The sequence below is a fragment of the Balaenoptera borealis genome (assembly GCF_965194805.1).
Source record: "Balaenoptera borealis genome assembly, chromosome: 6".
Taxonomy (NCBI): domain Eukaryota; kingdom Metazoa; phylum Chordata; class Mammalia; order Artiodactyla; family Balaenopteridae; genus Balaenoptera; species Balaenoptera borealis.
Window position 1 is genome coordinate 34,362,846 of NC_138863.1, and position 14,849 is coordinate 34,377,694.

At 41.0% G+C, this 14,849-nt stretch overlaps 1 protein-coding gene across 1 annotated transcript in view; it reads left to right on the plus strand.

Moving 5' to 3' along the window:
- The first annotated feature begins 10,206 nt into the window (after nucleotides 1-10,206).
- Nucleotides 10,207-14,849, plus strand: part of CASP8 (caspase 8) — a 54,332-nt gene continuing 49,689 nt past the window's right edge. The window contains exon 1 of the mRNA XM_082397383.1: nucleotides 10,207-14,652. The gene's annotated coding sequence lies outside the window, so the exon portion shown is untranslated. The remainder of the gene's footprint in view (nucleotides 14,653-14,849) is intronic.

The following is a 14,849-nucleotide window of genomic DNA, read 5'->3' on the forward strand; positions in this document are numbered from 1 at the left end:
GAAATTCCTATTTTCTTTATTTGGAAAATATGATACAGACAAGTAGGAAACAATTTAAACACTACAGAAGGATACACAGGAAAAAGTAAACTTCACACTGACCCCTGTCCCCCAAGCCCCCAGTTCCTTCCACAGAGGTAATTACTGTTTCCAATATTTTGAATATTCTTTCAGAGACGTTTTAGTGTTATAGAAGCATGTGTCTGTGTCCTTCCCTCATTTCCTTGCTTCCCAAATGTTAGCAGACTCTTTGCACCTTGGTTTTCTAGTTGAACATATCTCAGAGGCTGTTCTATATTAGAACACATAGGTCGCTCTGATCTTTTTTTTCTTTGAAAGGGCGAACAAGACTTTTTTTTAACTTTTTATTTTATATTAGAGTATAGTTGCTTGACAATGTGTTGGTTTCAGGTATACAGCAAAGTGATTCAGTTATACATATACATGTATCTATTCTTTTTCAAATTCTTTTCCCATTTAGGTTGTTACAGAATGTTGAGCAGAGTTCCCTGTGCTACACAGTAGGTCCTTGTTGGTTATTCATTTTAAATATAGCAGTGTGTGCATGTCAATCCCAAACTCCCTGACTATCCCTTCCCCCCACCCTTCCCCCCTGGTAACCATAAGTTCATTCTCTAAGTCTGTGAGTCTGTTTCTGTTTTGTAAATAAGTTTATTTGTGTCATTTTTTGGATTCCGCATATAAGTGATATCATACAATATTTCTCTTTCTCTGTCTGACTTACTTCACTCAGTATGACAATTTCTAAGTCCATCCATGTTGCTGCAAATGGCGTTATTGCATTCTTTTTAATGGCTGAGTAATATTCTTGTATATATGTACCACATCTTCTTTATCCATTCCTCTGACACTGGACATTTAGGTTGCTTCCACGTCTTGGCTATTGTAAACAGTGCTGCAATGAACATTGGGGTATATGTATCTTTTTTTTTTTACTGTGACTATTCCATCCTGTTTATGATTTAATTAGCCCCCTATAGGGATTGCAAATTTCATAAGGGCAGAAATCAGATCTTATTTATCCTTTGTTTCCTATTCTCCAACCTAAGGCAGTGCTTTGCACAAAGGGATAAGCCAGAATTAACATAAACCACAAACACATCCATTCATGAAAATTGGGGAAACAGCTCTTATTTATTCCTAGTTCTGAGTTCTGACACCTGATGCTTTGCCGTACTTAAAATGGGCTAGTTCTCATTCAGCTTCCCTATCAGCCACACCACCATCCAACATGTACTAAGCTCTGCCATGTATCAGGCAGTTAGAAGATCTATGGATGCAAGAAATGTCCCTGCCCTCTAGGAAATTATAATCTGACTGGGGAGAAAAGAAAGGTATATATATATATATTTACACATATTTTGGGGGGTGGATGGGGCAAAAGTGAAATAACAAAGTAATCAAAAAAGAATGGGTAAATTTAAAAAATGGTCTTAGGACAACTGGCTCTCCTCCTGCAAGGAAACAAAATTAAATGCCTACCTCAGAACATGCACACATACACAAAAATTCCAAGGATATAAATGTTAAACAAAAGTATAAAGGTATTAAAAGAAATATAGGAAATAAAAAATCAGAGAAAGTTTCACTAAGCAAGACATAAAAGCCAGAAATCATAAACGAAAAGATTGATACATTTGACTTCATAAATATACAAAACTTCTTATAATCAAAGACACGAAGATTGCATTAAAAGATGGGCAATGGGAGAAGCTTCAAGATGGCGGAAGATTAAGACGCGGAGATCACCTTTCTCCCCACAAATACATCAGAAATACATCTACATGTGGAACAACTCCTATAGAACACCTACTGAACGCTGGCAGAAGACCTCAGACCTCCCAAAAGGAGGTGTGTCAATAAAAGATCCCCCCGCCAGTGTTCATTGCAGCACTGTTTACAATAGCCAGGTCATGGAAGCAACCCAAATGTCCACTGACAGATGAATGGATAAAGATGTGGTACATATATACAATGGAATATTACTCAGCTATAAAAAGGAATGAAATTGGGTCATTTGTAGAGATATGGATGGATCTAGAGTCTGTCATACAAAGTGAAGCAAGTCAGAAAGGGAAAAATAAATATCGTATATTAACACATGTATGTGGAATCTAGAAAAATAGTACAGACGAACCTATTTCCGGGGCAGGAATAGGGATGCAGATGTAGAGGACGGAAGTGTGGACACGGGGGAAAGGGGATGGTGGGATGAATTGGGAGATTAGATTTGACATAAATACACTGCCATGTGTAAAACAGATAGCTAGTGGGAACCTGCTGTATAGCACAGGGAGCTCAGCTTGGTGCTCTGTGATGACCTAGATGGGCAGGATGGGAGGGAGTTCCAAGAGGGAGGGGATACATGTATACATACAGCTGATTCACTTCCTTGTACAGCAGAAACTAATACAACATTGTAAAGCAGCTATACTCCAATAAAAAATAGTTTTGTCCAAAAAAAAAAAAAAAAAAAGATGGGCAATGAAGTTTGGGAAGATGAAAAAGTTTGGAGATGGGCAGTGCAAGGTTACACAAGTGTTAATGTACTTAAAGCCACTGAACTGTACGTTTAAAAATGGTTTAAATGGTAAATTTTATGTTACATATATTTTACCACAATAAAAAAAAAGACATGCAATAAATGAGGAGAAAATATTTGCTACGTAAGTAAATAAGGATGAAGGTCTCTAATAAAATTTGTAAAACTAAACATACTTTTAGGAATGAACTGAGGAGGAATTTCTATGAATCAGAAAGAAAGTGACAAAAAGTTCAACCGCATGTGATTAAAGGCTGGGATCCTGCCAATATATGTGGTTGTGATAAGAAAGATTTACCAAGCAGAAGTATACTTTTGTTAACATCTTTCTCCATGATCACAAGTTCTAAATTAGCTACAGCCAAAGTGATAGTTTTATGTTTAAGTTAAAATTCTATCTACAGATTTGATTTATCAATGAGATATTTTGGCGGTATTTTCTTTTTCATTATTAAAAATTCACCTGTATCATTATCATGAAAAAAAAAGTTCAACTGCAAAATGAATAAAGGATATGAACAAGTATTTCATAGAAGAAATAAAAATGAACAATAAAGTTTTGAAAAGTTCAATCTTCCTAGTAATTGCACAAAACGAACTAAAACAATGAGATACTACCCCTCAGATTAATAAAAGTTAAAGAAAAAAAAAGATTGGAAAGGGTGTAAGGAAATGGGCACTTTTATGTGTTGGAAATATAAATTGGTGCAGCCTTTTAGGGAAAGCAATTTCACCATATCTTTCAAAAATTTAATTGTACAATTCTAGGACAGAGCAATTCATTCCTCTTCCAGGAATTTTCCCAGAAACAGTCATGTTCACAAAAACACATGTTCAGTACAGCACCCTGTATAACAGCCCAAATTGGAAACTACCCACAAACTACCTAAACTGAAAACTATTCCTTACACAGAGCAATGGCTAAGTAAATTTTACAAGTATATGATGATATACTAGGCACGAATTAAAAGAATGAATTAGGATTATATGTACAGACCTGGAATGATGCCCATTATATCTTGATAAGTAAAAAGAAAGGAAGCTATAATATGTAGTATAACCCCTGACTTAATATATATACAATATATATATTATACATATATAATATATATACTATATATATATTATATATAATATATATATATATATATATATATATATATATATATTAGAGTCCAGTCAGAGATGGAAACCACATCTGTAATTTAATTTGAAAGGGAAAATTTAATTGGAAGAATGATTAACCAGTTAAAGAAAGTTAACTGCTCAAGGTAAAATATCTCCAGAGCTGAGGGCGAGTACCCAAGGAAGGAAGAAATTTGGAAGACTTCTCCCCAAGACCCCAAGGTTGGGAATCAGAACTGGTAAAAGAAGGGACTTCCCTGGCAGTCCAGTGGTTAAGACTCCATGCTTCCACTGTAGGGGGCATGGGTTTGATCCCTGGTGGGGGGACTAAGATCCTGCAAGCTGAGGGGCAAAAAAAAAAAAAAAAAAGAACTGGTTGAAGATGTGGCTGAGCCCACAGACGATAGAGAAGTTCCCGAGGGGGATCACGGACCAGAGCTCATCTGCAGTCGGCAAGTGGGGCTGGTGAGCGGGGCGCTGCCCACTGGGACCTGATACAGTTCTCAGCAGCGGGCCCCATGAGGAGCAGCCCTTACCAGGAAGAGAAACCTCTCCCTCCGCTCTCGCTCACCCTGGTCCTCCAGTGCCCTCTGCCTACAAAGCCTAAGAGTGTGCCAGCTGGCAAAAGAGATATTTTACACGGTGTAGCTACAGTGTCACCACGCCAGACTAAGAAGAGTAGATTTGAGCTGAGAGGCGATACATTGATTGACTCTGGCATGGTATACTGACCCTGCTTCTGTAAACAGGTATATATGGCATATATAGTGGTATAGCATCTATGGTATGTGCATAGATGCTATAATAATGTTTGTTCACACTTATTATGTATTTACTCAGCGTGCCAGGAACTGTTCTAAATATTTTGCAAGTATTTGATTTTCATAATCACCCTCAAATGCAGGAGTTGTTAATATCTCTACTCTATGAATGAGGAAACTGAAGCACCGAGCTGTTAAATAATTTGCCCAAGGTCACACAGCTAGCAAGTAGCAGAGAAAGAGTCATGATGGCTTTACAAACATAGAAAAGAGTCTGAAAGAATCAAGATGTTAACAGTGGTGACCTCTCAAGGTGGCATCGAAGAGGCCATAGGAGAGGTTTTCACTTTTTTTTTTTGGCCACGTGCATGGCTTGTGGGATCTCAATTCCCCCACCAGGGATTGAACCCGGTCCCTGCAGTGAAAGCACGGTGTCCTAGCCACTGGACCGCCAGGGAAGTCCTGGTTTTCACGTTTTTATCGGTGCTTTAAGTAAATAAATAAGTACAGTGATAAACTACTGCTTTTTATTTTGTTTTTGTATCTGTGGGAGGGCTTTTTCTGGGGGGGGGGATGTTGTATTTTTCAAAGGAGTAACTTTGAAAGTAAAGTTGATAAAATCAATTATCAAGTAAATAATTGATAAGTGACAACTCTCGGTGCCAGGCAGTAAGAAACAAGTAAACCAGCAGAACTGCAGGCAGCGTGGGAGGGAGGGGGTGGCAGTGGCCCGAGCGAAGGACGGGAAGAGGTTGAGTCACCGTGAGCGCTGGTTTCTGGTTCCCATTGTGTCTGGTGTGATCTGTGACTGGTTATCCGTGCTGAGCTTCCTGCCTGCCCTCCCGACCCCAAGAGCTTCAGAGCGTAGGTGACTGTGGCTGCCTGAGGGAATTAGCATTTATGGAGCTCTTGTAAGAGAACATCCGTAAGCACGACTCCCCAGGGCAACCTTATCAGGTAGTCATTTTTTATCTCTATTTCCCACGTGAAAAGACCAAGACTCAGGGGAGCAAAGGAAGGTGTCCAGATCCTCGGCGACAGGCAGAGCTGAAGGCAGCTCTGCCTGATTCCAGAGTCCAAGCTCACCCAGCTGCTTTCTATATGCATAGTAAAAGACTAGGCTTCTTTCCCCAACTGCCTGCTTCTGGAAGGCTGACCCTGGTGGCTGACATAGCAACTTTAGATCCTTCCCCAGAGACTGAGGGTTGCAGATCAAGTTGTCAGTAGAGGAAGAGCCAGGCCGGAGGTGCTGACATTGGCTTTCAATGCACCATCCCCCCTCCTTCCTTCTAGGAGCAGCCCCTGGGCATGCCCATTATATCTTGATAAGTCCATGTTCAGGCTGTGTGGGGTTGGGCCTGGGCAGAATGCGCGCAGCTGGCCACTTGAACTTTGGGAGCGTTGACATGAGCCTGGAATTTCCAGAGGAAACTGTGGGGGATGAGAAATGGGGGATGAGAAGTGGTGGACGCCGCTGCTGTGCTCATTCCAGACATGGAGGCACTGACTAGAGTCGGTGCCAACTGGAACCCACCCACCCACTAGTAACTAGAGTGGTTATTAGTCCACTCTAGTTACCAGCCTGCTGTGTATGCATGGTGGAGGGTGGCGTTTAGCCAAGTTCTTGTAGGAATTGGTCCCCTGCAGCGTGGGACCCAACAACAGAAGAGGGACCACCAATGATACTGGGTGGTGCATAGTCATTATGCGTTCAACACCAGTGGATGGCACAGTGAAAAGTTATCCTCTTTATAATTCTCTTACATCATCAGGAAAAAAATCCACTGTCACAGCCAATATATCTATTATGTCTCAAAATATGCTCCTTTCCCTTTTTGACCAAGGAGAGAGTAGGCAATAGTATCTAGCTAGAGCTTAGTAAACAGTGTTACATTTTCATTTTATTTATTTTTACAGCTCATTTTCTGTAGCAAACGTAATGTTTTTCCATTTATGGTAGTGACGTAAAATTTCTTTCTTTCTTTTTTTTTTTAGATTTATTTATTTAGGCCACGCCACTTGGCATGCGGGATCTTACTTCCCTGACCAGGGATCGAACCCGTGCCCCCTGCATTGGGAGTGTGGAGTCTCAACCACTGGACTGCCAGGGAAGTCCCCCAATTTCCTTTTTTAATAACATTTATTTGTCAATTTTTATTTAAGTAAAGAAAGGGAACCAGTTAAAAATTAGATAAATAAAAGAACGAGTAAATGAGGAATATGAAAAAAATTGTTGAAGTCATTCAGGAATGACTGAAGTGGGCAACTTGGTGCCTGCCATTCATGATGAAGCCAGGCTGCTCTGAGAGGAAGCACCTAAATGGCCCAGCTGATGATTCAGCTGTGGAAGCCCAGAATCTTTAGGGGAAAGTTCTGGAATGAGCCTTGGTTAGAGATCAGTGATTTTAGGCTAATATCAAGGAGTTCTTATTTTATATTTTTTGGCCGCACTGCACAGCACGTGGGAATCTTAGTTCACCCCACCAAGAGTCAAACCCATGCCCTCTGCAGTGGAAGCACGGAGTCTTAACCACTGGGCTGCCAGGGAAGTCCCAAGGAGTTCTTTTATATCTGAGTCTCACTGCACATGTTCTTTTTCAGTCTGGGAGGCTGTGAAGTGTGGGAACAGAACAGACTGCCAACAATTGACAGGAAGTCTGGCTGATCTAGTTGAGTGCAAAGAAGTGGCTGGTAGCCAAGGAGGCGTTTGTTTACCAGTGGGAGATCCCAAAGTCCCCACTTTACTGGTTCTTTTCCCCATGGTACCACCTGGGACATCTAAAGCTGTTTCTTCTGGTATAATTCTACATTTACATCTAGCATGCTTATACTTCTATCTCTTAATTAATCAACTTTGTCACATAGGTCAAGATCATTGTGTTATTTGAAACTCCTATAGCTCTACTGCTTTTCCTCTCTGTCTTGTCAGTTACTGGGAGAGGTGCATAGGTCAAGATCATTGTGTTATTTGAATCTCCTATAGCTCTAGTGCTTTTCCTCTCTGTCTTGTCAGTAACTGAGAGAGGTGCATAAATATCACATACTATGACTGTGGATTGTCTACTTCTCATTTTAGTTCTCATCACTTTTGCTTTGTGTCTACTTGTTTGATGTTAGTATAATACCATCGTGATATTTTCAGTGTTCAGTGTCTTTACACTTGAACTGTCTGTTGTAAGCAGTGTATTGTCAGTTTTGTTTTTTTGTTTGTCTGTTTGTTTTTGTTTTGTTTTGTTTTACAAAATCCAGTCCCATAAGTCTTTTCTTAAAATTAGAATTTTAGTCCATCTTTGTTTAATGTAATAATTTATATAATTATTTAAATAATGTATATAATTTTTATAATTTATATGTAGTTTTATAGTTTTACTTGTGTCTGATCCATAAACTTTTTTTGCTTATATCCATGTACAAGAGCTATAAGCGTAAAGCATTTATATGTAGCTTTATGTTTATATATACTTAAATAACATTATAATAAATGAAATAAAATTTGGAAAAAATACAGAAGCAATACAAAACAAACAAAGAAGAAGAATGGTGTGACATGATTTTTTCAATGAAAGAATAAATTGAGCTGAAAAAGTGTCAGTTATTTCTACCCTCCACTTAAATCTTCATAGTCTTTGACTTTCTTCATCAGATTCCTAACCATTTGGAGTCTTTTCAATGTGTCTCAGTTTCTTTTCTCCGGTAGGATCGTTTTCTCTATCTTTATGAAAACATCCAGCAAGGTCTAGGAGGAAAAACAGAAAATCAGGAGACCAGAAATGTCATATTTTTTTTAATGAAAACTTTTAATTGAAATATTATACAAATACTGAGGAATGCACAAGAATTATAAATGTACAGCTTAGATCATTTTCGTTTTTAGACAGTTCTTTTTTTACTTCCTTTTTACTTTTCCAAACCAAGGGTTTCACTACTTTTTTTAAAAAGTAAGTTTCAGGCATACAGCGTTATAATTCGACAACTGTATACACTACAAAGTGACCACCACCACAAGTCTAGTTGCCATCCATCCCCCTATAGTTGACCCCTTTCATCTATTTCCCGCACCCCCTGACCCCCCTCCCTTCTGGTAACCACTAATCAGTTCACTGTATCTATGAGTTTGTTTTTGTTTCATTTTGTTTATTTGTTTTTGTTTTTTTTGCTTGTTTTAGATTCCACCTATGAGTGAAATCACATGGTATTTGTCTTTCTCTGTATGACTTATTTCACTTAGCATAATACCTTCAAGGTCCATGCATTTTATTGCAAAAGGCAGGATTTCATTTTTTTTATATGGCTGAGTAGTATTCCATTTTCTTTATTCATCCATTGATGATAGGTTGCTTCCATACCTTGGGTATTGTAAATAAAGCCACAATGAACATATGGGTGTATACATCTTTTTAAATTAGTGTTTTCTTGTTCTTTGGATAAATACCCAGAAGTGGATTAGCTGGGTCATATGGTAGTTCTATTCTTAACCTTTTGAGACATCTCCATACTCTTTTCCATAGTGGCTGCACCAAGCTACAGTCCCACCAATGGTGTACAAAGATTCCCTTTTCTCCACATCCTCTCCAACATTTGTTATTTCTTGTCTTTTTGATCAGAGGCATTCTGACAGTTGTGAAGAGCTATCTCATTGTGGTTTTGATTTGCATTTCTCTAATAATTAGTGATGTTGAACATCTTTTCTTGTGTCTGTTTGCCATCTGTATGTCTTCGGAAAAATGTCTATCTAGAGCCTCTGCCCATTCTTCAATAGGGTGTTTTGCTGTTGTTGTTGAGTTGTATGAGTTCTTTATATAGTATTGATATTACCTCCTTATCAGACATAAGATTTGCAGATATCTTCTCCTATTCAGCAGGTTGCCTTTTCATTTTGATGATGGTTTCCTTTGCTGTGCAGAATTTTTATTTTGATTCTGGCCTTTTCTTTCTCTCTTCTCCTTCTGGGACCCATACAACATGAATGTTATTCTGCTTGATGTTGTTCCAACAGTCCTAAAAGGTTTTTTTTTTTTTTTTTTGGCTGCGCTTTGTGGCTTGTGGGATCTCAGTTCCCCAACCAGGGATCAAGCCCGAGCCCTTGGCATTGAGGGCGCGGAGTCCTAACCACTGGACCGCCAGGGAATTTCCAAAGGTATCCTTACTTTATAAAATTCCTTTTTTGTTTTGCTGCTCTGAGTGAGTTCCATTGCTTTGTCTTCCAGCTCACTGATTCATTCTCCTACCTCACCCAGCCTGCTGTTGAACCCCTCTAGTGTATTTTCCAGTTCAGTTATAACTTCCATTTAGTACTTTCTTACACATCCTATCTCTTTGTTGAAGTTCTCACTGTGTTCATCCGTTATCCTCCCGAGTTTGGTGAACATTTGGATGGCAGGTGCATCACATGCCAGCCAGGTAGAAGTTAACCAGGAGGAGCCATCATGAACCAAGCCCCTGGGTGGTCCAAGAGGTCTTTATACCCAGGCCCCCATTGGGCTGGTGGAGGTGATGGCTCCTCCAGCAAGATGCCTGGTAGGCAGAGGGGCATTCCTGAGACATTTTCAAGGAGTTGTGAGAGCCCAGCTGGGCAAGGTTTGTCCATTCCAGTATGTCTCCTGCCTGCCCACTCCTCTATCTCTATTTTACTATGGATGATCTTGAGTCACTCCCACCCAGGAATCTGAGGCCTCTGCTCAGCCCCACAACATGACTGGGATTTCTGGTCTCAAGATTACTTCACGGCCATGGATCGTACACTTAGTATCCACCAGTGCCCAATAACTGGCCAACAGTTGTCCCTCAAAGGGTGTGTACATTCCAGCTGACTCCAGGAGCTTATGTGTCCAAAAGCCCAACAGGCACCTATGACCTGTGGCACTGTCCTTCTGCCGTAGGCTCCAATTTGCAAACAGGGAGATTGCTGAGACTTGTAACTCAAATGGCAGATGTGGTTCTGTGTGGCCCAGGGGAAGGACGGCCTGGGTGGGCCATTGAAGGGTTTCCAGGACATCCTGTTTGTCGGAAGTCTCACTCACACGTAGTGACCTTTCTGTTAAACTGATAGGTGGGTGCTGTCAAGATCCCACAGGGGGAATGTGAACGAGTGAGTAGCTGAATAGTCCCACCAGTCACTGGGCCTTCTTTCTATTTGTTGGGGGCAGAGGGGACCAAAAGCTTGGCAATTGTCTCCTCTGAAATGAGAAGCCACGCCCCTTTCCAGATTATGGTCAGGGATTTCAGTTAGGTATTAAGATTCTGTGATGTGTCTGTGTTCATAGCCTAGTTGTGTTGCTGCATGTGGGCCAACAGAGGGTCCAGTCCTTGCTGGGTTGTGCCCTGGTCTGAGCCCACCAGGAGGAGGCGTTAACAGCCTCCAGGAGCAGAGCTTTTCCAGAGTAAGGATCCACCTGATGGCAGATAGCTCAGGAACTTAGGTTGCCTTGTGGAAGGATGTTAAAGGTATGTTGTAACCCATTTCACATAGAAGAAAACCGATCCTGATGATCGAGTGAGAAGGATGCTGAAAAAGGCATTTGCAATGTGAACTGTCACATATCAAGTTCCCTCAGCTTGGGCAATAGCATCTGTGATAGTCTCAGTGTCAGGTACCACCAGCACAAGGACAGCAGCACAGCGTTGAGCCCCCTGTAATCAATGGTAATTTTCCAGGCACCCGAAGTTTTGTGCACAGGGCAGACAGGACTGCTGAATAGAGTCTCACACAGCACTTGGGCTTCCTTGGGCTCAGCAGTGAGGGCAGTTATTTCCTTTTCTTCCCTAGGCAGCTGATACTGTTTTGGGGGTACAATAGCACTAAGCACTTGTAGTCAGGCAGGTTCAAGGTCTTCCACGTGCCCCAGTAAGATGACCCTAACTGCAGCAGTTCCCATCAGAGGTAGAGGGTGAAGGTGATTGGGGGTCCACATAGACAAATCATCAATACCATGAACACATTCAGTGGTGGGGGCCATAATAAGGGAGGTTTACAGGGGCTTGAAGGGATCTATCCATAGTCAGGTTTGGGCAAAGGTTCTGGTAAGGGGGGTGGCCTCAGCCCCCAAACCAGAGAACATTGTCTGTTCGGTGCTCATCTTGGCGCCAGGGGTTGGAAGACCACAGTCACTGGTGCATCAATATCTAGAAAGGCCCAAGAAGTGCAATACTTCCCCCACCATTGAAATCTAACCTCAGCATCTGGCCTCTAGTCCCCACTGGGGACAGAGAGACCTCAGCCTAACCCCCAGTCTTGTTTACTTTTGAAAGCTGAGAGGTCTGGGTAAAAGTGTCTGGGGCTCTCTGATTTATCTCTAGTTCATCAGGAGGGTTGAAAAGAATAGCACCTGCATTAGCCAAAAATCAGTCACTGTGCAGACCCGGCGAGCCGCCGGTCAAACCCCCCATGGCCTGGAACCTGCATGAGTTCCTTGGTGGGGAGCCCATCAATTTCCTCTTCTGAGACCTACTCATTGAGTAACTGGACTCAGAGACCTCTTGGGGAAAGGCCCTCGTCCGATTGTCCAGGAGACCATTTTTGCCTCACACTTTCTGTTGATCTTTCTGTGATGCTTTTTGGTGGTAGCCACTTTTTTCTGTGCCTGGGGATTTGTTAGTTAAGAACTGGACCTCATGAGGAGCTTTACTTGCATTTAATAGCTAGCAGGAGAAGCATCAACAAACCTAGAATTCTGAGTCTGGTTAACAATCTCATCGTCAACTGTTCACAGTTCCTCAGTATAGACCCAAGGGACCACCAGGATATCCTGCCACAGCTCTGGGTTTGGAGTGAGGCATGAGTCCCAGGCTGGTCCTGCTGACCCAGCAGCTGCCCCAAGTGTTGGGTGGGGAATTCATCGCTGACACCTCCTTGTACTCGAATCAAGGGCTGTTCCCCCGCTAGTTTTCTGCTTGGCCACTCTCTTCCCAGTCCTGCTAGAGAGAGAGAGAGCAGGATTTTCCTTTCTTGTTGTTTTCTTTTATTTTGTTCTTTTTAATCTTTGCCTTTTGGCAGCTCTAGTTGTAGACCTCTCTAGCTTTCAGTCTGGCATATATGGGTGATGAAAAGAAAGCCAAGGGGACAAAACAGGGTGTCTTTCCTCAAATCTTCAGATCCCTTCCCAGTCTGCTTCTTCTTGGCACCCCTGAGAGCCCTTGTGTGATTGTGGAATTATTTTCAGGGTATTTAGTTGTACTTAGAGGGGAGGAATGGTAAAAAGTGAATCTGTGACATTGTGTCTCAGGACAAAAAGTTCTCCCCTCATTTAAAAAATTTCATTTTTATTTTTTAATTTTTATTTTATATTGGAGTATAGTTGATTTACAATGTTGTGTTAGTTTCAAGTGTGCAGCAAAGTGATTTAGTTATACATGTACATGTATCTATTCTTTTTCAAATTCTTTTCCCATTTAGGTTACTACAGAATATTGAGCAGAGTTCCCTGTGCTATACAGTAGGTCCTTGTTGGTTATCTGTTTTAAATATAGTAGTGTGTATATGTCAATCTTAAACTCCCAATTTATCTCTCCCCCCGACTTTTCCCTTTGGTAACTATGTTTGCTTTTTTTAAAATTTTTATAAATTTATTTATTTTATTTATTTATTTTTGGCTGAGTTGGGTTTTCATTGCTGCGCATGGGCTTTCTCTAGTTGTAGCGAGTGTGGGCTACTCTTCTTCACTGTGGTACATGGGCTTCTTATTGTGGTGCCTTCTCTTGTTGAGGAGCACGGGCTCTAGGTGCATGGGTTTCAGTAGTTGTGGCTTGCAGGCTCTAGAGTGCAGGCTCAGTAGTTGTGGAGCACAGGCTTAGTTGCTCTGCGGCATGTGGGATCTTCCCAGACCAGGGCTTGAACCTGTGTCCCCTGCATTGGCAGGCGGATTCTTAACCACTGTGCCACCAGGGAAGCCCAACCATGTTTGTTTTCTAAGTCTGTGAGTCTGTTTCTGTTTTGTAAATAAGTTCATTTGTATCATTTTTTTTTAGATTCCACATATAAGCGATATCATATGATATTATTTGTCTTTCTCTCTCTAACTTACCTCAATTAGTATGATAATCTCCAGGTCCATCCATGTTGCTGCAAATGGCATTATTTCATTCTTTTAAATGGCTGAGTAATATTCCATTGAAAATATGTACCATATCTTTATTCATTCTTCTGTCAACAGACATTTAGGTTGCTTCCATGTCTTGGCTATTGTAAATAGTGCTGCAATGAACACTGGGGTGCATGTATCCTTTTGAACCATGTTTTTCTCCAGATATATGCCCAGGAGTGGGATTGCTGGATCATATGGTAGCTCTATTTTTAGTTTTTTAAGGAATCGCCATACTATTCTCCGTAGTGTCTGTACCAATTTACATTGCCACCAACAGTGTAGGAGGGTTCCTTTTTCTCCACACCCTCTTCAGCATTTATTGTTTGTAGATTTTTTGATGATGGTCATTCTGACTGGTGTGAGGTGGTACCTCGTTATAGTTTTGATTTGCATTTCTCTAATAATTAATAATGTTGAGCATCTTTTCATGTGCCTATTGCCCATCACCCCTGTCATTTTAATATAAGAAAAAACTCAAACTGAATCACATCATGAGGGCTAGAACTTTTTCTGTTTCTTTCACTGCTTTATGCCAGAACAGTATCTGGCTCAAAATAGGGTCTCTCTCTCTCCCCCCGCCTCTGTGTGTGTGTGTGTATATAGACATATAAACATACATATAGGCATGTATATATATGCTCTCTCTATATATATATTTAAATGAATGAATGTCTTAACTTACTAGAGTCCTAGAAGAAAAACAGTTGAGTCCCTGAATGAAAAAAAGAACATATTAAATGCACTCATTAAGTGTTTGAACTGAAAGTGTTCTTAGAGATTATCTAGCCTAACTCCCTCCTTTTGGAATGTAGAAATTGGACTGAGACCTAAATTGACCAGCCCAGACTCCAGTTTGGGTACCTCACTTCCCTGGCATGTTCTCTCTCCTCTCCTCTGCATGACCGGTCATGAAGCCAAGACATGGAAGAGGGCGTGTCTCATTTCCTGCTTGCCTCCCCACCCTCTCACACTGATTTGCTGAATCTGTTCTGCCTGTGGAAATTCCAGCAGTTATGTTCACAGGAACACTAGCAATATGTTCTTCATTTTACTTTCATTATATTTTTGAGGCGTTTCTTGGCAAGAACACATCCCAGAAAGAAGCACCTGTATTGGCCTTCTGGTAAGATTTATCTGGAATTTTAGGAAGGAACTGATTTGTTTCTGGAGCGGTCTAGGCTGGTGGCCCCAGGGACACCCAGGTGATACTTTCTTTTAATTGAATATATATACATACATATATATGTGTATGTATTACAACTTTCTTCTGAAATCAGCCGAGAGCCCATTTGGGGTTGGTTGTACCTTTGGGGTTGGAGA